Below are 17409 nucleotides of genomic sequence, written 5' to 3'. Positions count from 1 at the left end.
TGGCATCAATGCCACACTCTCTCAGGTCCTCTTTATAGAAGATCAAATTTCCCTCCTCCAACTGTTCATAAGCAAGCTTCCCAAGATCAAGGATAAGACCCTGGTTCCATTGTGGCTCAGGGTTATCTATATCCTCAAACTTTTGGTTCTTCTGTTTGGTTTGAAAGATCAGGAATGATGTGTATATCTCTGTCAAAGTCTTTGGAAGCTGTTTTCCTGCTGAAGAGTTGAGAATCATCTCAAGAACACAAGCAGTAATCCAGCAAAACACTGGAATATGGCACATGATGAAGAGGCTCCTTGATGATGCAATGTGAGAAATTACTCTGCTTGCAAGAGTCTCATTACTGATCCTCTTCCTGAAGTACTCCTCCTTCTGTGAGTCATTGAAGCCCTGTATCTCTGTAACAAGGTCAACACATTCAGGAGGAATCTGACTGGCTGCTGCTGGTCGAGAAGTTATCCAAAGTAGAGCAGAGGGGAGCAGATTTCCCTTGATGATGTTTGTCAGGAGCACATTCAGTGAGGTGACAGCCGCCACATCAGACCAACTTTCATTCTTCTGGAAGTCAAGTGGGAGTCGACATTCATCCAGACCATCAAAGATGAACAGTATGTTGTACTTCTCTTGGTTGCCAAACCTTAACTGCTTCAGCTCTGGAAAGAAGTGGTGAAGAAGATCCATCAAAGAGCGTTGTTTGTCTTTCAAGAGGTTGAGCTCCCGGAAAGGCAATGGGAAAATGAAGTGGATCTCTTCGTTGTCTTTTCCCTCAGCCCAGTCCAGGATGTACTTCTGAATGGAGATGGTTTTACCGATGCCAGCTATTCCCTTTGTCATAACTCTTCTGCTTGGTTTGTCTTGACCAGGTAAAGGCTTGAAGAGGTCACTGCATTTGATTGGTGTCTCTTGTCCGGCTGGTGTCTTGGATCTGGACTCAATCTGCCTGACTTCATGCTCCTCATTTACTTTCCCACTTCCTCCTTCAGTGATGTAGATTTCTGTGTAAACCTTGTCTAGAAAAGCAGAGCTTCCCTCCTTGGGGATTCCTTCAGACACACTCTGGTATTTGGTCCTGAGATTTCTTTTCATCTCATCCTGACACAGTACATCCAGCTCATCTGGTTCACAAACAAAAAACAATAATTATACAAAACACTGACACAGTCACAGTGACAGCTGTTCCTTTGAGCTAGTGGTATTGTAGTTGTACATAAGTGATACAGATAAAGTACTAAAGCAAATGACACAAAAATGTTCATGTTTACAAGGACTATACCATTGTTTTGTAATTGGTAAAAATAAATGAAGAAACAAGAGACAAGAGGATGTGTCTCAGAGGCGGAGGGTGAATTCTTACTTTCTCTCAGTTTTTCAGCCAGATCCCCTCTGTCCATCTTCCATAGGAAATGCAGTGCCATCTTTAGAGCTCCTTCTCTGGCATCACTCTCATCCTCTTCTCTCTTCTCAAAGTGTTCTTGGTAATCTGGACTAAGAATCCTCTTCAGTCTCTGCATCTCGCTCTTCACAAAGGTGTTGATTTTCCTCTCAAGCACCTGAGGCACAGAGCACATTCAGAACCCATCTAACACAATATGATTGCTCTGTGCCTAGAACTACACATTGAACTGCGACAGAAGACTGGAGCACTTTGTTACATACTGTAGGTGACATCTACGGGGCAGAAGACTGTAGGTGGAGCCCTAAAGGGCAAAGGTCACGGCATCCAGTGTGGCTGAGAGGGCAAACAGTCCTTTGAGCGTGCGGGCTGCTGGACTGATTCATTGCATATAGACCCACTCTCAGTTTATTGTCTTTTATTTTCCAAGTTTTAAATTATTTGTAAAACCCAACATTTGCTGCATTAAATGGTCTTTAGACTAAATGGAACAACAACTTCTCGTCATCATTCACCTGCACGAGTGAAGAGAATCCAACTCAGTCACCAGTAGTAGTTAAAAGGAAACAAAAGGAAAAATGGAAAAAGCTACTACATCATCATAGACGTTCAGAAGATCACCCCTCAGGGTTTTGCCAATATTGCACCTACACACGTGTCTGCGTACATTGTGACTGGTGCTCTAGTGCATAAAAAAGTGACATAAATTGCCATTTGCCATCATGGTCAAAGTTAAAATCATGCAATTTCCGGCTGCATGTGGAATTAAGATAATAGTGTACAGTTAGAATATAGAATATATAGAATATAATATTTATTTATTTATTTGTCATGCAAGCATGAAATGTATCTTTGGTCTCACCATTAAAACATAAATGTACATTCACTCCATTAAAAACTCACACTCTAAAAAACATAAACACACACATAAAACATTGCATACATGTTTTATGTGTGTATTTATGTTTTTATGTTAGATGACATTTTGTATTGTTAACGTAACGTCATGTATAGCGTGTTAGATGACATGTTGTATTGTTAACGTAACTTCATGAAATACATGAAAACAGGAACTACGTATATCAATACAAAAGCAATGTACATACCTGGAATACAGCAGCTAGATCCCGCTGCTCATTCCGGCCACTGCTGTCTGGTTGACGACGACTCTTATGCTTTCTAGAAAAAAATCAGACAATCAGAAGTTAGTTCCTACTGCTCAGTCTGACCAACCTGCTTCATGTCTCCTCTTTTGCTGTCTAGAAAAACAGAAAAATGTCAATTTATTTATTTAATTTATTCTGTCTTAAACCACTTTCAGTCCTCCAGAAAGGCCCTTAAACGTGCATCAGGTCATCTTTCATGGCTCAAATGAGGCCATTTAACTCACCTCAGGTCAGTGTTACCGGGCTATTCTGGGTTTACTGTAGCAATAAGCATACTAATGCGTGCTAGACTGCCTGTAAAGGAGGAGTTTCAAATACCTGCAATCATATGCCATACGTCATCTTCCCCTCTGAAGTCAACATGTGCTACTACACTGTATGTCACACTGAGGAATACTGCACCTTCTTTGACATACCTGACTTTAGATAATGTGTCTTCCATTCTAAAATTTGGAAGGTCCCCTTCTTTTGACCGGTCCTCTCTAAACATTGGATGGTCCCCATCTTTTGAACGGTCGTCTCTAAACATTGGATGGTCTCCATCTTTTGACCGGTCGTCTCTAAACATTGGATGGTCCTCATCTTTTGACCGGTCGTCTCTAAACATTGGATGGTCCCCATCTTTTGACCGGTCCTCTCTAAACTTTGGATGTTCCCCATCTTTTGAACGGTCGTCTCTAAACTTTGGATGGTCCCCATCTTTTGACCGGTCCTCTCTAAAGTTGGGAAGGTCTCCATCTTTTGACCGGTCCTCTCTAAAGTTTGGAAGGTCCCCATCTTTTGACCGGTCCTCTCTAAAGTTGGGAAGGTCTCCATCTTTTGACCGGTCCTCTCTAAAGTTTGGAAGGTCCCCATCTTTTGACCGGTCCTCTCTAAAGTTTGGAAGGTCTCCATCTTTTGACCTGTCACACTTTGAGAAGTCTGTTATCTGTGACATGACACTGTGGAAAAGAGAGACGAACGTAAGAAAGCCAGTGTCACACAAACACACAGACACAAACACAAACACACACACACACACACACACACACACACACACACACACACACACACACACACACACACACTTATTATAGATTATGTACCACACCTTTGTTCAGGTAACATGCTTTCCCGTCTGAAGTTTGGAAGGTTGCCATCTTTTGACCTGTCACTCTTCAGGGACACTGAGCTCTGTGCAGATGACTCTGGTCTCTGTGACATGACTCTGGAACAGACAGACCAACATTAGACTGAGTTACAAAATATACACGTCACTCTTCTTTCTTTCTCTCTGCCTGTCTTTATACCCTTACCCTGTCTATATGCCCACAGCTTGTTTGTTTATTTCAAATCCAATGGCCCTCATTTATCAAAGCAGCGTACGACGAGAATCGTACGTACGTCGTGCGTACGTTCTTTTTCTACGACCACTTGGCATTTATCAAATCTCATCGTAAGCGCAGGAAAGATGAAATCCTACGACTGCTCTCAGACGGTGTACGCCGTTTTCAAATTGGACTTGAGATGACTATGATCACCAACTTGAGCAGCAGTTGTAGCGCAACAACTCATTATCATAAATATGTGACCTACATAGGCCTAAATACAAAATGTTTTTACATTGTATATTTTGCCTATAAGCCAACTTCTACTTGTTTGAATTGGTGCACCCTTCCTGGGAGCGCTGCGTTAATTTGGCATAGGTCAACAACTGCAAGAGACTTCTAATTTGTGATTTGACGTGATGTGTGAATAATTGTGCAATATACAGCCGAGTATTGGGATGTGCCTTCAGTCGTGGAATCAATGAACCGACGTCCTTTCTTTTTAACACCTGGGAGTTCAGGCGCACATCAATCAATAGCCTACATACAGTAATAATCTCCCGGTTGAGTTTCGCCATTACGCACGACTATCCGAATAGGCCTACACACCTGACACGTGTGTGTCCGATAACACGTTATAGTCGTCCATTTAGATGGCAAAAGCTAGGGCTGTCCCCTCGAAGGACTGGAGCGCAGGAGAGAAGCAGGGCGCACGTGAGCGCGAGAAGGACAGCGCACTGGACATGTAAAACTCTCCTATCCCCAACAAATGGTTTGGGCACTGTTTGTTTGCCAGTTTCACGTAGGAACCCTTTCTTGACCTCGTTTATAAAAAGATTTAATATAATCATATAAATGTAAAACATATCTTCATTATGTCTACTGTAGTCAATCAAACAATTCATTGTAAGTAGGCCTAGGCTATTTGGAAATCAATGTCTACCCCTTGCATATTGAGAACCGAAACACTGGCTACGTGTACATGATGTTTTTAAGTCCGATTTAATAAATGCGATTTAAATAGATCGGATTAAGAGTTATTTTGTGATGTGTATACATGGCACTTTCACTTAAATGCGATTAAACGTCTGGGGAAAATAAAGCATTGCGATTGGACTGAGGACGCACGTGCTGAGCGAGCCAAATAAGGCACGGGGGCGTGGTTCAATGCCACCGAGATGCAGGTTATCTTCCCCACGAAAATCGTTGCCTCAGGCGGACTGAAATCACAACATTTCCCCCTTTCTCCCTGGATCATTTACAATGCTACATTAGCTACCCTGTTAGCATAGAAAAACGAGTGGTCAAATGGTAATGTGGAGTAACTTTGTTGTGCTTCATTACTTCGTGGGGCACTTTTACATCAATATATGGAAGCCACAACATGTATAGTCGCTTAGGGACTTTAAATTAAGCAAAACTTTCATGTGAAAATCAACAGGAAGTGCCGCCATGTTTTTCTCACTGGCAAAGAGCACGGTCTCTTGGCGCCATCATGTGGTCAACGAGCATGCGTGGAACAACTGGATTTATTGTAATTCCAAATAAAAGGTTACATGACAGAGGAACGTGTTTAATCGGATTTAAAAGAGGATTAAACCACCCACTTTAATCGGACTTAAGTTTAAATCGGAATAAACTTAAATCCTGTTCGGTAAGTGTTTACATGGTATTTTTAGAGTGGAATTAAGTTTTAATCAGATTTAAAGTGAGTTAAATCGGACTTAAGTGTCTCATGTAAATGCATAGACTGTTGACTACTGCTGTTGATTATTTCCACGTGTTATTTTGTTGTCTACCTGTTGAGTTGAGTAGTTGAGTAGTTTATTTGTCACATACAAAGCCATAACCAAGGTTACAGCTTGTAGTGAAATGACGGTTCTGGTACAACTCCACACCGTGCAGAGATCATAAGACTTAAAATGTGAACATAAATACACACATTAAATAAATAAGCATTATAGAAAATGTCCATAGATGTCAGATTGTCCATAGATGTGTCGATCGAGGCGAGAGTTGGACGCGTCGCTTTACAAAGCAGACAGCTGTGCGGTGTCCGAGGCTCCTGGGTGGATACGGTGCTAGATGAGACGGAGACTACATCGCGGGTGGCAAAACTGCATGCTCTCACCCCACGCTATAGGCTACACTGTGATGGTCCCCATTCATCTGGTGTCCGTGACCTCTTGTAGTCAGTAGTGCAAGGCTTTTCGGGATGACATTGTTTCTCTGCCAGGCCAGTTGGTAGGCTATGCGCATTCTGATCTCCATGGAGTTCCGTTGCGCTGCGGTGATCCGACAACATCGATTTGGATTAAGAAATAAAAACAAAAATGCAGACGGCAATAAATAGCACTAAAAAGTGCTTTCTATAAACACATCATCATATCTGTCCAAAATGTTGACTTCATATGGACTAAATAGATTTAAAAGATGAAAAAATTGCACGGTTTTGACGGAGTTACCAGAGAGGCAGCCAAACAATGCGGCGCCATGGCAACACCTCGCGTAAAGCCTAATTTCAAGCTGTCAATCAACCAGAAACTTGGATGTTTTGGCCGGTTTGCGCTTCTCCATGTTGCAAACTCAGGGGTGTGGTCTCCTTCCCGCCGTTTTAGAGAAGGTGTGATTATTCTAATTACGATGGTTTTCAGACACTGGATTTATCAACAGCCGCTCGCTCTTACGATGGGATTGGAGAGGTACACATGTTTAGTAAATCTCACGTGAGCTTCGTCGTACGACGAGATCTGCGCTCATTTCTGCGATGGTTTCTACGCAAGTTTGATAAATGAGGGCCATTGTGACGGAGTAAAGAGTCAAAAGTAGGAAAATATGTAATGGCCTAACTGTGTCTTACACCATACACAGTGTGTCCCGCAGAATTTTCACAAGTCCAGGTGGTGGTTCAGAAATGTAATAAATAAATAAATAAATAAATATTATTATTATTGATTATTATTTAACAAAAGTTTAATGCCATTTTATGATCGATTGCTTGAGTGCTTCATTGGAGTCAATGTAAAGGTGGGGGGGCTGCAGTCTTGAATACCCAAATGCTCCGTTCAGCACCAAATGTCAAAATTGTGATGAGAACATCTCTACTTCACCCCAGAAGTCACACAAACAGGGCTTAATGTCTAAAATAGCGAACTACCACTTTAAGCCAATAGTGCCCGGGCCCTATTTCTCCCCCATGAGGGGCCTTTAAGCCAAAAGTGCCTGGGCCCTATTTCTCCCCCATGAGGGGGTCTTTTAAGCCAAAAGTGCCCAGGCCCTATTTCTCCCCCAGGCCAGTCCTGGGCATAGCCAGCATCATTTGAAATATGATCTGAAAACTCTTACCTCCTTAGCACAGAGCCTATGTTATAAATAATTGTCACCAAAATTGTAATGGGCTATGTCTTAATCTGTTACTTAAGGATCTCGCTACTGTCATAGCAATGTTGTTAGGATGTAGTGAAGTATTTTCAGCAAATAGTGAATAGGCCCGTCTGCGACCTCATTTGCAGTAAGAGGCTACACGTTTTTGGGTAAAGCAACTTTAGAAATTACATTCACAACATGAAATTATTATCTTTTCAGGGGACCTAGTCAAGGTGGTAGGTGTTTCTTGTCAAGGTGGCCATCTTAGCAATTAAGTGCTGGGGGAAACCCTGATACATAAAAATAAGCATTTCAGTTGTGAAAACATGATAAAAGCAGCAAGTAAATGTATTTAAAATCGTCATGTGACTCTCTGCCCTCATTAGAGACTTTTAAGAGGGAAATTAATACAGTTTACACAGAGGAGTGTCGTTGTTTCTGACTATGCAGCACATAGGCTACTTTTTATCTTCTTAATGTGTTTTTTTGTACATTTATTTTCCTTTTTGTCTATGTGTTTGTCTGTGTCTGTAACTATATGTATGCTGCCATTTTGACCAGGACTCCCTGGCAGAAGGGACACTAGTCTCAATGGGACAATCCTGGCTAAATAAAGAATAAATGAAAACAAATGAAAATGAAAATGTGGTCACGCCCAAGGAAATGGCTTCAGTAATATGTACGACATCCTACTTTTTCTGATACTGTATATATGTATAGATCCTACAAAAGTAGACAAGTCCCAGAAGAACCCTCTACTGCATGAATTTTTGATTTTGGGAGGAAGCATTTTTTCACCCCCTTTTTGGGGTCCTTTGGGGTTCCTGACCATACATCAATAATACAATTTGAACTATTATCCTGCACAATGCATTTGAAAAACAAAAACTCAAAGCATTAAAGGGAAACATTTCAAATAAGAAACTTAAATTGATATGGTTACATAACTATGCACACCCTTAAACTAAATACCTTGTTGCAGCAACTTTTGGCTTCTATTACAGCAATCAGTCTCAGTCTCAGAGTTTATCAGCATGGCACACGTTTATGTGACAATATTTGTGCACTTATCTTTGCAAAAGCACCACCAGCTGCCACCACCATGCTTCACTTTACGCATGGCGTTACCTTGACAATGTAGTGTTGTTTTTGTGCCAGACATACCTTTTGGAATTATGTCCAAAATCTCAACCTCGGTTTCACCAGACCACAACAAATCTTCCCAAAAGCATTTTGCAGACTAAAGAAGTATTTTTTTGCAAACTTTACACCAAGATTGAACTTCTTGGCATAATTCCAAAGGGTATGTTTAGCGCAAAGCATCACCCCAATAAAACCATACCTAACGTGAAGTATGGTGGTGGCAGCATTGTTCTTTTGTGCTGTTTTTCTTCAGCTGTAACTGGGGCCTTCATTAGGGAGGAGGGAATTATGAACATTTCCACAGGGGCCATGGTAGTGGCACAAAATCTTTGCCCCCCTGCTAGAAAGGTGAAGATGAAGAGGAATATAATCTTCAGAACGGCAATTACCGTAAACACACGCCTTAATCAACAAAAGAATGGCTTCACCAGAATTAGATTGAGGGTTTGGAATGGCCTAGACAGAGTTCAGACCTGTATCCCAACATCTGTTTGGTGATCTGAGGAGGACTGTGCACAGGAGATGCCCTCGCAATCTGTCAGATTTGGAGGCTTTTGCAAAGACGGATGACTGAATATTGCCATATTAACATGTACGATGTTGATAGACTCTTACCCACAATAGACCCTAGATACAGTAGACTCTACCCACTGTGTGCTGTAATGAAAGTCAAAGGTGCTGCAAAAAAAGTTTTAGTTTAGGGGTGTAGATATTTATGCAAGTTTTTTTTTTATTTTCTATTGTCAGTTTGTTTCTCAATGGCATTGTACAAGTTAATAGGGTAACACTTTATTTTAGGGATACATCTATTAGCACTACAGTAATACATACAATGTTAATGCCTGCATAAGTAACTTGTAAGGCATGTACTAAGCAAACGCTAAGGCCTACTAGGTCCTTACTAAGGTTAAATAGGTAATACATCTCTTATTGTGCATGATCAAGACATTTGTGAATACATGCCTAACAAATGTTTGATTTTGCTTTGTACATGCCTTACAAGTTACTTATACAGGCACATTGTATGTATTAGTGCTAATAGATGTATCCCTAAAATAAAGTGTTACCGTTTACAGTTTAGACTGAATGTTGAAAAAGCTGTGAATTATTTGTCTTTTTGTCATTATTTTTACATCACAAAAACCAGACATTTGAAGAGGGGTGTGTAGACTTTTGAGAGTCACTGAACTATGATAATACACAATATTTCCATGCTTTGACTGTTTTTTGATCAATTAAGTGAAAAAGTGAAAGTGAAAGCCCATTGGGAAACTCCAACTCCCATTGTCATTGTGACACAGCACTCCACAGCACACAAGTGAACACTGCACACTGCACACAACAAAATTGCATTTATGCCTCACCCATGTCAGGGGGGAGCCCCAAATGGCGCTGGGGAGCAGTGCGAGGGGAAGGTACCATGCTCAGGGTACCACAGTCATTGAGGAGGATGGGGGAGAGCACTGGTTGATTACTCCCCCCACCAACCTGGCGGGTCGGGAGTCGAACCGGCAACCTCTGGGATGCAAGTCTGACGCCCTAACCGCTCACCCATGACTGCCCATAACTGAACTATATAATTAATTATAAATAATTAACTGAACAAATTACATTTAAATGACCAAAAAAATGACATCACATTGCTAATTAGAAAACAATAGGCAGAAGATAAAAACACCACCATAAAAACCTACTTCTGAGGTTTGCTTTCTTCTCACACATATGTATCTGCTTGAATGCCAATGTGTGTAGGCTAGGCATTTTCCTAAACAGAAGGTAGCACCTTTTCTTTACCCACACATACTCTCATAGATAAGACACTTGAATTTATACACACACATACGCAAGCACACTCATACTCCCTACTGACCCCTGACCCCAGATCCCTGACACATAAAATATTCCAAACAGAGTAAAAACTTGCATTATATATTCATTTATGCACTAGCACTGCGATGGGTGTTGTGGTGCACAGTGATAAATGCCCATACGGGGGGTTGAATGTCCAAGGGAACCAAGGTCCTATCCATTTCAAGTCATTTCGCAACCTTAGCCCATCATCATTTTGGCAACTGCCTAAATTTATTCCAAACTTATTGAAGGCATTGTGAATTAATATCCATGTCCATATGCATGTCTTAAGATTGTAAGTAAAAACATTGACTGATCATTCATGCATACAAAAACAATTCAAATGCATTAGGCTATATGGCTGAAAAAAGTTGGCCTAACTGCACACTGTTCCCTTGAGGCAATATACCGTTTTAACATATAAATAAAATCAAAACAATATTCAATCAATATTCAAACAATCCAAAAAGCTTCCATGTTTATTTCTACACCTGCATATATTTCTAGCATTAAGTTACTCAATTTAAACATGTTAAAAAGTTAATATAATTTTACTAATTGGTGGGCATGTGTTGCATGTGGCCTGACTTCCAGAGAGGGCTGCCCCATCCTCACAGAAAAAAAATGGACATATAGCCTATTTTGTTAAAGAGCCAATCTGAGAGTGAAAATGTAATTTGTTGCCTTCAAAGCTTAGAAATTAAGAGGGTGCCTCTTTTTTCCCTTTTTCTTTTCAAATGTTATAATAGCATTTGACAGTTGCGATTCTCTTTATGTGTGCGCCACAACCTTTTAGGCCTCCCCCTTTTGAGACGATGGGTACAAAAAAAAGACAAAATAAAACATATAAACTCCAGTGCTCTCGACGTTGCTTTACCAGTACAACACCACAAGATGGCGCTTCAGTCTGCCTGATAACAGCCTCGTGAACGCCTGAGTTCAGAGATCATGTTGGCTGGGTGTTGCCGTAGGCCTATACATAGGCCTAGTCATTAAGCGGGCTTGCGGAGCAAGAGCAGAGCTCTTGCAGAGCAAGGCCCGTTTATAGTAATCTCTAAGTCCTGTTTCTTATTATCGTTCTTGTGCAGGGGGACAGTAAAAATAGAAAATGGATCTCCTCCTAGGCCTTTCGAGATAGAGACACCGTTCAAACACTAAAACGACCGGCTCGGCTTGGAGATCGCGTCTCGTTATAGGCTTCTCCGTGTCTCTTGTCGTTTTCCCGTTTTTGGCGATTTTGTTAAAGCCTGGGTCTCCATTGAAAACTATGGTGGAACCTTCATGAACCAAAGTTCCGCCACTCTAGAGATTAGAGTGTAGGAGGCTTTTTCGGTCATAAAACATCAACACTTTCACCTAGAAGTTTATTTGACGCGTTGTTAGCGAGCTCTATGGGATGTCTCCAAATTGTGAAAGTTTCATCTCCCAACTCCCAATACTTTTTAAATGGCAGGTTTGTAAAAAAAACAGGCCTGGCTCTATGGAGAATCCCATTCTTTCGAAAAGTGCATTTTTCAAGAGATCAGCGCATGTCCCACACGGAGGTCCATTTGTGCCTGAAAATTTTAACCTATAAACTTCATTCAAAGACTGTTAGAGAGATCACAAGCATGACTCCGATCTGTGAAAAGGACACGTGCCAACTCCTTTTAGTTTTTTTACAACGATGTTGTAAAGACAAAAAACTCATTCTCATTTTCTCCCCTGTTAAAGGCTCAATACTAACTGTCTTTCAGTCAATCACAACAGGTGCAGCCAGTGAAGGATTCCATTTCAACTGTCACTGTCTCAAGATTCCATTCTTAACGAGCAGGTGCGAGCAAGCATTCTAGAAGTCTATTGTTGAGCTCTGCAATGCAATGTAATATAGTCTTGCTGGACTATGCATGACAATTAGCTGCTTGGCTTAGTGGTAATGCATGCCGCTGCATTAGAGATATGGAGGTTGAGGGTTCGAAACCCACCTGAAGCCATGTTGATTTTCTAAATTATATCATATGCAGCGTTCCTTGGCCGACTTAAAATGCCATGTATATCATTTAGTATGGATGGCAAATGTGCTGAATTACAGATATTGAGGTTGGGGGTTCGAAGCCCAGTCAAAGCCATGTTGATTTTCAAAATTACATCATATGCAGTGTTCCTTGGCCAACTTAAAATGCCATGTATGTCATTTAGTATGCATGGCAAATGTGCTGGATTACAGATATGGAGGTTGGGGGTTCGAATCCCAGTCAAAGCCATGTTTACTTTCAAAATTATATCATATGCAGTGTTCCTTGGCCAACTTAAAATGCAATGTATGTCATTTAGTATGAATGGCAAATGTGCTGAATTAGGGATATGGGGGTTGGAGGTTCGAACCCCAGTCGAAGCCATGTTGATTTTCAAAATGATATCATATGCAGTGTTCCTTAGCCAACTTCAAATATCATGTATTGTATGTCATTTAATATCAATGGCAAAGGGGTTGGATTACAGATATGGAGGTTGTGAGTTCTAATCCCGCTCGAAGCCATGTTGATTTTCAAAATTATATCATATGCAGTGTTCCTTAGCCAACTTAAAATACCATGTATGTCATTTAGTATATCCCCAAAACGCAGAGCTACAACACTTTCAAGATGGCTGAATCCAAGATGGCTGAATTGTTTGGCCCATAACTTCTGACTGGGTGGATGGAGTTTTTCCAAGATTTCTTTTAGCTTTGTTTTCTCAATAGTACTTTGTTTCATCTCTGCCCCAAAAGGCAAGCCCGCTTCCAGCATTTTCTGTGAGAATTCGCGTCTCCACGCACCTCAAAAATCACTTTGTGCGATTGCTTCTAAGGTCAACACAAACTATTGACACTTTTTCAAATTGGAAACTCCATTTCAAACTTGATGTAGGCTTTGTTGTTAGCCTGTTTTATAACTGCTGTTTGTTTATTCTGTCTTTGACCAATAGGCCTAGCCTACAAAACGTTGATAGTAATTTCCCCAAACGCCATTTTAAGACAACTTTTTAGGATTCAGACTGAATAGTTTTTCATTACTGGTCGTGTTTGGATTGATAAAAGCTCAAATTGTGTTTCTCAACAAGTTATTATACCAGGTTGAAACAATTTAGGCTAGGGCCTACACTTCCACTTTTTTTCGAACTGTTCTGTCTCTTTCTGTCTTCTTTTCTTAACGCGTCAAACAAGGTGCGAGGCGCAATTTGTCAGGGCCACTGACAGCTTTTGCCAAGCCCATGACAAATTCATGTCAATGGGCCCCCCATCCAATCCCTACCATATAATGAGAAACCAATCCTGGGCCCCACCTCTCCCTGGGCCCGGGACAACAGACCCCTTTCCCCCATCTGTCGGCTTCCCTGCGCATTGCGTAGCCAATATAACGGTACTGACTGCGGCACTATGTAGGCTAGAGACTTCAAACTGCCACTACACAAATGGAACGGAGGGGTGCATGGCAAACATTTATTTCACACTATTAACATTTGCTTATTGTTTGGACATCATAAAAACGTCGGATAGGCTAGGCTATGCCCAGCCCAGCCATAGGCCTACTGCGAATTGCATGGTATGATTGTTTTTGTCTAAACATCGCCTACTTACCTTGATATAGGTCTAACCAGCTGAGGTTACATTTCAAAATCCGATGGAGGATTAAGGAACTGCCATCCGAAGCCCGTCGCTAATGATTAACTTTTTTGTGTGAGATCGCTTCAACTCTTCGATACTACGGCGCGCCTTTGACATGACCCTCGTTACTTTCGGTTTCGCCAGGCTAAGAGTGCGTTGCAATATGCGACCTTGCCTCCTCCACTTGCCTCCTCCACTTGCTTCTCGTCATGATGACATCACTGACAACAGCATTATATTTCAATATCTTGCAAAAGCTCAATTGTAGAGTCTTTTTCTCATTTGCAATTGGGATGTCCCTCAAAAGTTGTTGTGGCGAGGCTGACAGCTGGGAAACGTATCGTTTTCTCCACGGAGGAGGGGCCAGGAGGGGCCAAGTGCTGCTCGATAGATGACTGTAGGCCCGGCCCTAGGCTAATTGCGTAGGCCTACTGTAATGCAACTGTAGCCTAATAATGCAACTACATCGGGAAATGTTAAGCGTCTGCTGAATGCAATGCAATGCAAAAAGAGGCCACTCCTGCATTTGTCATTCGTTTGTACCAGCAAACAGTGTTGGGAAAGTTACTCAAAACCTGTGATGCATTACTAATTCTTCATGTTACTGTATAAAATAATTCCTTACACCACAATATTACTAGCCTATATTGAAAATGTAAGGCATTACCAGGGGTGGAAAAGTAACTTATTACTTTTAGGCTACTCAATATTGTACTTGAGTAGCTTTTATGAATACTTTGTACTTTTTAAGTAATTTCTTGAGTATATTTTGACCCAAGAACTTTACTCAATTACACTGGAACCTGGCCTGAGTACTGAGTAAAAAAAATGACTGAGAGACAAAATGCCATGCACAATAATCCGCCGTAAATGAAAGATTGTGCAGGATGGCACACAGCATTTCCACTATTTTACTATCTTGTATCAATGTATTGGATAATGGCTGGTGCCAAGCAAGAGATAGAGGTTATGGAGGACGATATTCAAGAAAAATAAACATGACATTCTCAAGAGGAAAGCTAATTAAAAGTAACTAAGTACTTTTACTCAAATTACATTTTAAGTGAAGTACTTTTTACTTTTACTTGAGTGGATTTTTAGATAGGTACTTTTACTTGTACTTGAGTAGAATTTAGGCAAAGTAAAGATACTTTTACTTGAGTACACATTTTCTGTACTCTTTCCAGCTCTGGACATTACATTACATTACTTTTGCATTACTTTAGGTAACCTACTTTCACCAAAAGAACTGTAGCCTAGGCCTAAATTTGGATCTGGCAATTTATTACAGTGTTAATCAAGCTCACAAGTCACTGTTTCACCTCCCATCCAGGAGGTGTTTTTGGCAACATGCAGTCTAAAAACTACCAGGTTCAGAAATAGCCTGGGTCTGACCCACCACACTGAATAGGCCTACCACTAAAATACAGGTCATTGTAATGCATTGTAAGTTAGCCTACAGATGTTTTGCCCTGTAGCCTAATGACTTACATTACTGCATTACAGCACAAAGTAATGCATTACAGTAGGCTAATTACAGTTTTTTCTCGAATGGTTTGGCTAATTTCTCGAAACTGAGATGACATTCTCAAAACAACACGGACAAATCCCCAAACCAACTTGCAATTTCCCAAAATAGAATGGCCTTTTTCATTGCTTTCATCAGATATCAAATGCTTTGTACATGTCTCAAATGTTTAGTACATCTCTGCAGATGGATATGTACAAATACCCTTCAGTTGACACATTCAGCATACATTTAGCACATTTTCCAAATAAATTGACCTTGCTTATCTAAACGAATTAGACAATTCTCAGTGTAATGGTTGCCCTCTCCAAAACACGTCACATAGTTTCATTGTGTAAGTCATTATGCAAAGTGGTCTACGCAATTCCCAAAACAGTCAAGGACATCATATTTTAAGAATTTCATTACATAGTAAATTCATGACAGTGTTCAACAGGTCAGATGGTATTGTAACTTTACTAGTTAATAGAAATTTTTTTTACAACTGTGTATACTACAGTTTCCTCTGTTATTTGGCTAATTTCATGACATTTTTTTCAAACGACATTCTGTTTTGAACAATTGCTAGTTGCTTTGGCATTTGTCCATGTTATTTTGAGAATGTTATCTCTGTTTTGAGAAATTAGCCAAACCCATGACAAACCTGTGATATATGGGCATTACTTTCTGTAGGGCCTATATGAATTTACAGTAAAGACAGTTACTGATAAATGTCCTTGGTAAATTATCTGTGTTGTCAAACTTCAATCACTCACTTTTTCATTTTTATACATAGTCGAAATCTGTTAGCTGAACGTAGATAAAACACCTAACCATTTTGACTGGCAGTGCTTACACAATGGCAAAGGGACAATGCATTTTGGGGGTACTGATGATATATGTGGGGAAGAAATTTAGTTTTGACACATGTATAAACTGTTGGGGTGATATGAGCGAGTGATGAGGTCCATGTAGTTATGCTGAACCATCCAGTTTATTTTGACAGAAGGACTAAATGAATGCAAATGAGCCAAAGCAATTGAGAAGGATCTATGCCATTTTGATGGTACTGACTATTTATATGTGAGACGGTTTAGTGCTGATGCAAGAATGAGGTGTTTTGGGAGGTATATGACATTTTGCTAGTTATCTGAACTGTTGTGCAGAAGTGTAAGAATGTTTGGCCAAATGACCCAATGGTTATAGGAATGTCATCTCAGTTTCAAGAAATGAGCCAAACCAATCGAGAAAAACTGTAATTGCTTTTGTAATGCATTACCTCCCAACACTGCCAGCAAACACATTTGAACATTAACTCTCATCTTTCTCTCATTCTGCTTTGTGTGCGTTTTAGTGTCAATGTTACAGGTGAGTGATGAGGCTGATACATGACATGGATGCATAGGTGCCAGAAGGGGGGATGCAGGGGTGTATTGCATCCCCCCTGTTGGGCTCCCTGAATGAGGCTTCCTCAACCTCTACTGCAGACAAATGAGTGGAGTAGATAGATAGATAGATAGATAGATAGATAGATAGATAGATAGATAGATAGATAGATAGATAGATAGATAGATAGATAGATAGATAGATAGATAGATAGATAGTTTATTTGTCCATTCGGACATTTGTTCTCTGCCATTTTCAGTGCATCTGATACAATTACAAAGACATTACAATAAACAAAAACACTATAGTCAAACACAACCCCCCCCCTCCCTCCCTCTATAGGACAAGAAGACAGGTTGTAATGCTGCAGTAACATTGTAAGCTGAGGTGTAAGTATAAGTAGGCCTACATAAATACACAGTTTCCTTCCAACACACCTTAACCAGACCTGTGTGTCTTACAATCAGCTGACTCTGCACTGGTTGGATCAAGTTTGTGGTGGGTCCTTGTTAGGTTTCCCGTGTTTTTCAGGAACAACACAGTCTATTAGGTGCAATGGAGTAAATGGTGTAACAGCTATGTATAATGCCATGTACTAGTGTTGTAATTACACCACAAATGTACTTTTACTTTTGACACCTCTGATAGTTAGGAATTAAAT

This window comes from Engraulis encrasicolus, chromosome 21, assembly GCF_034702125.1.
Source record: "Engraulis encrasicolus isolate BLACKSEA-1 chromosome 21, IST_EnEncr_1.0, whole genome shotgun sequence".
In the NCBI taxonomy this organism is placed as follows: Eukaryota; Metazoa; Chordata; class Actinopteri; order Clupeiformes; family Engraulidae; genus Engraulis; species Engraulis encrasicolus.
This window is presented reverse-complemented; position numbering follows the sequence as displayed.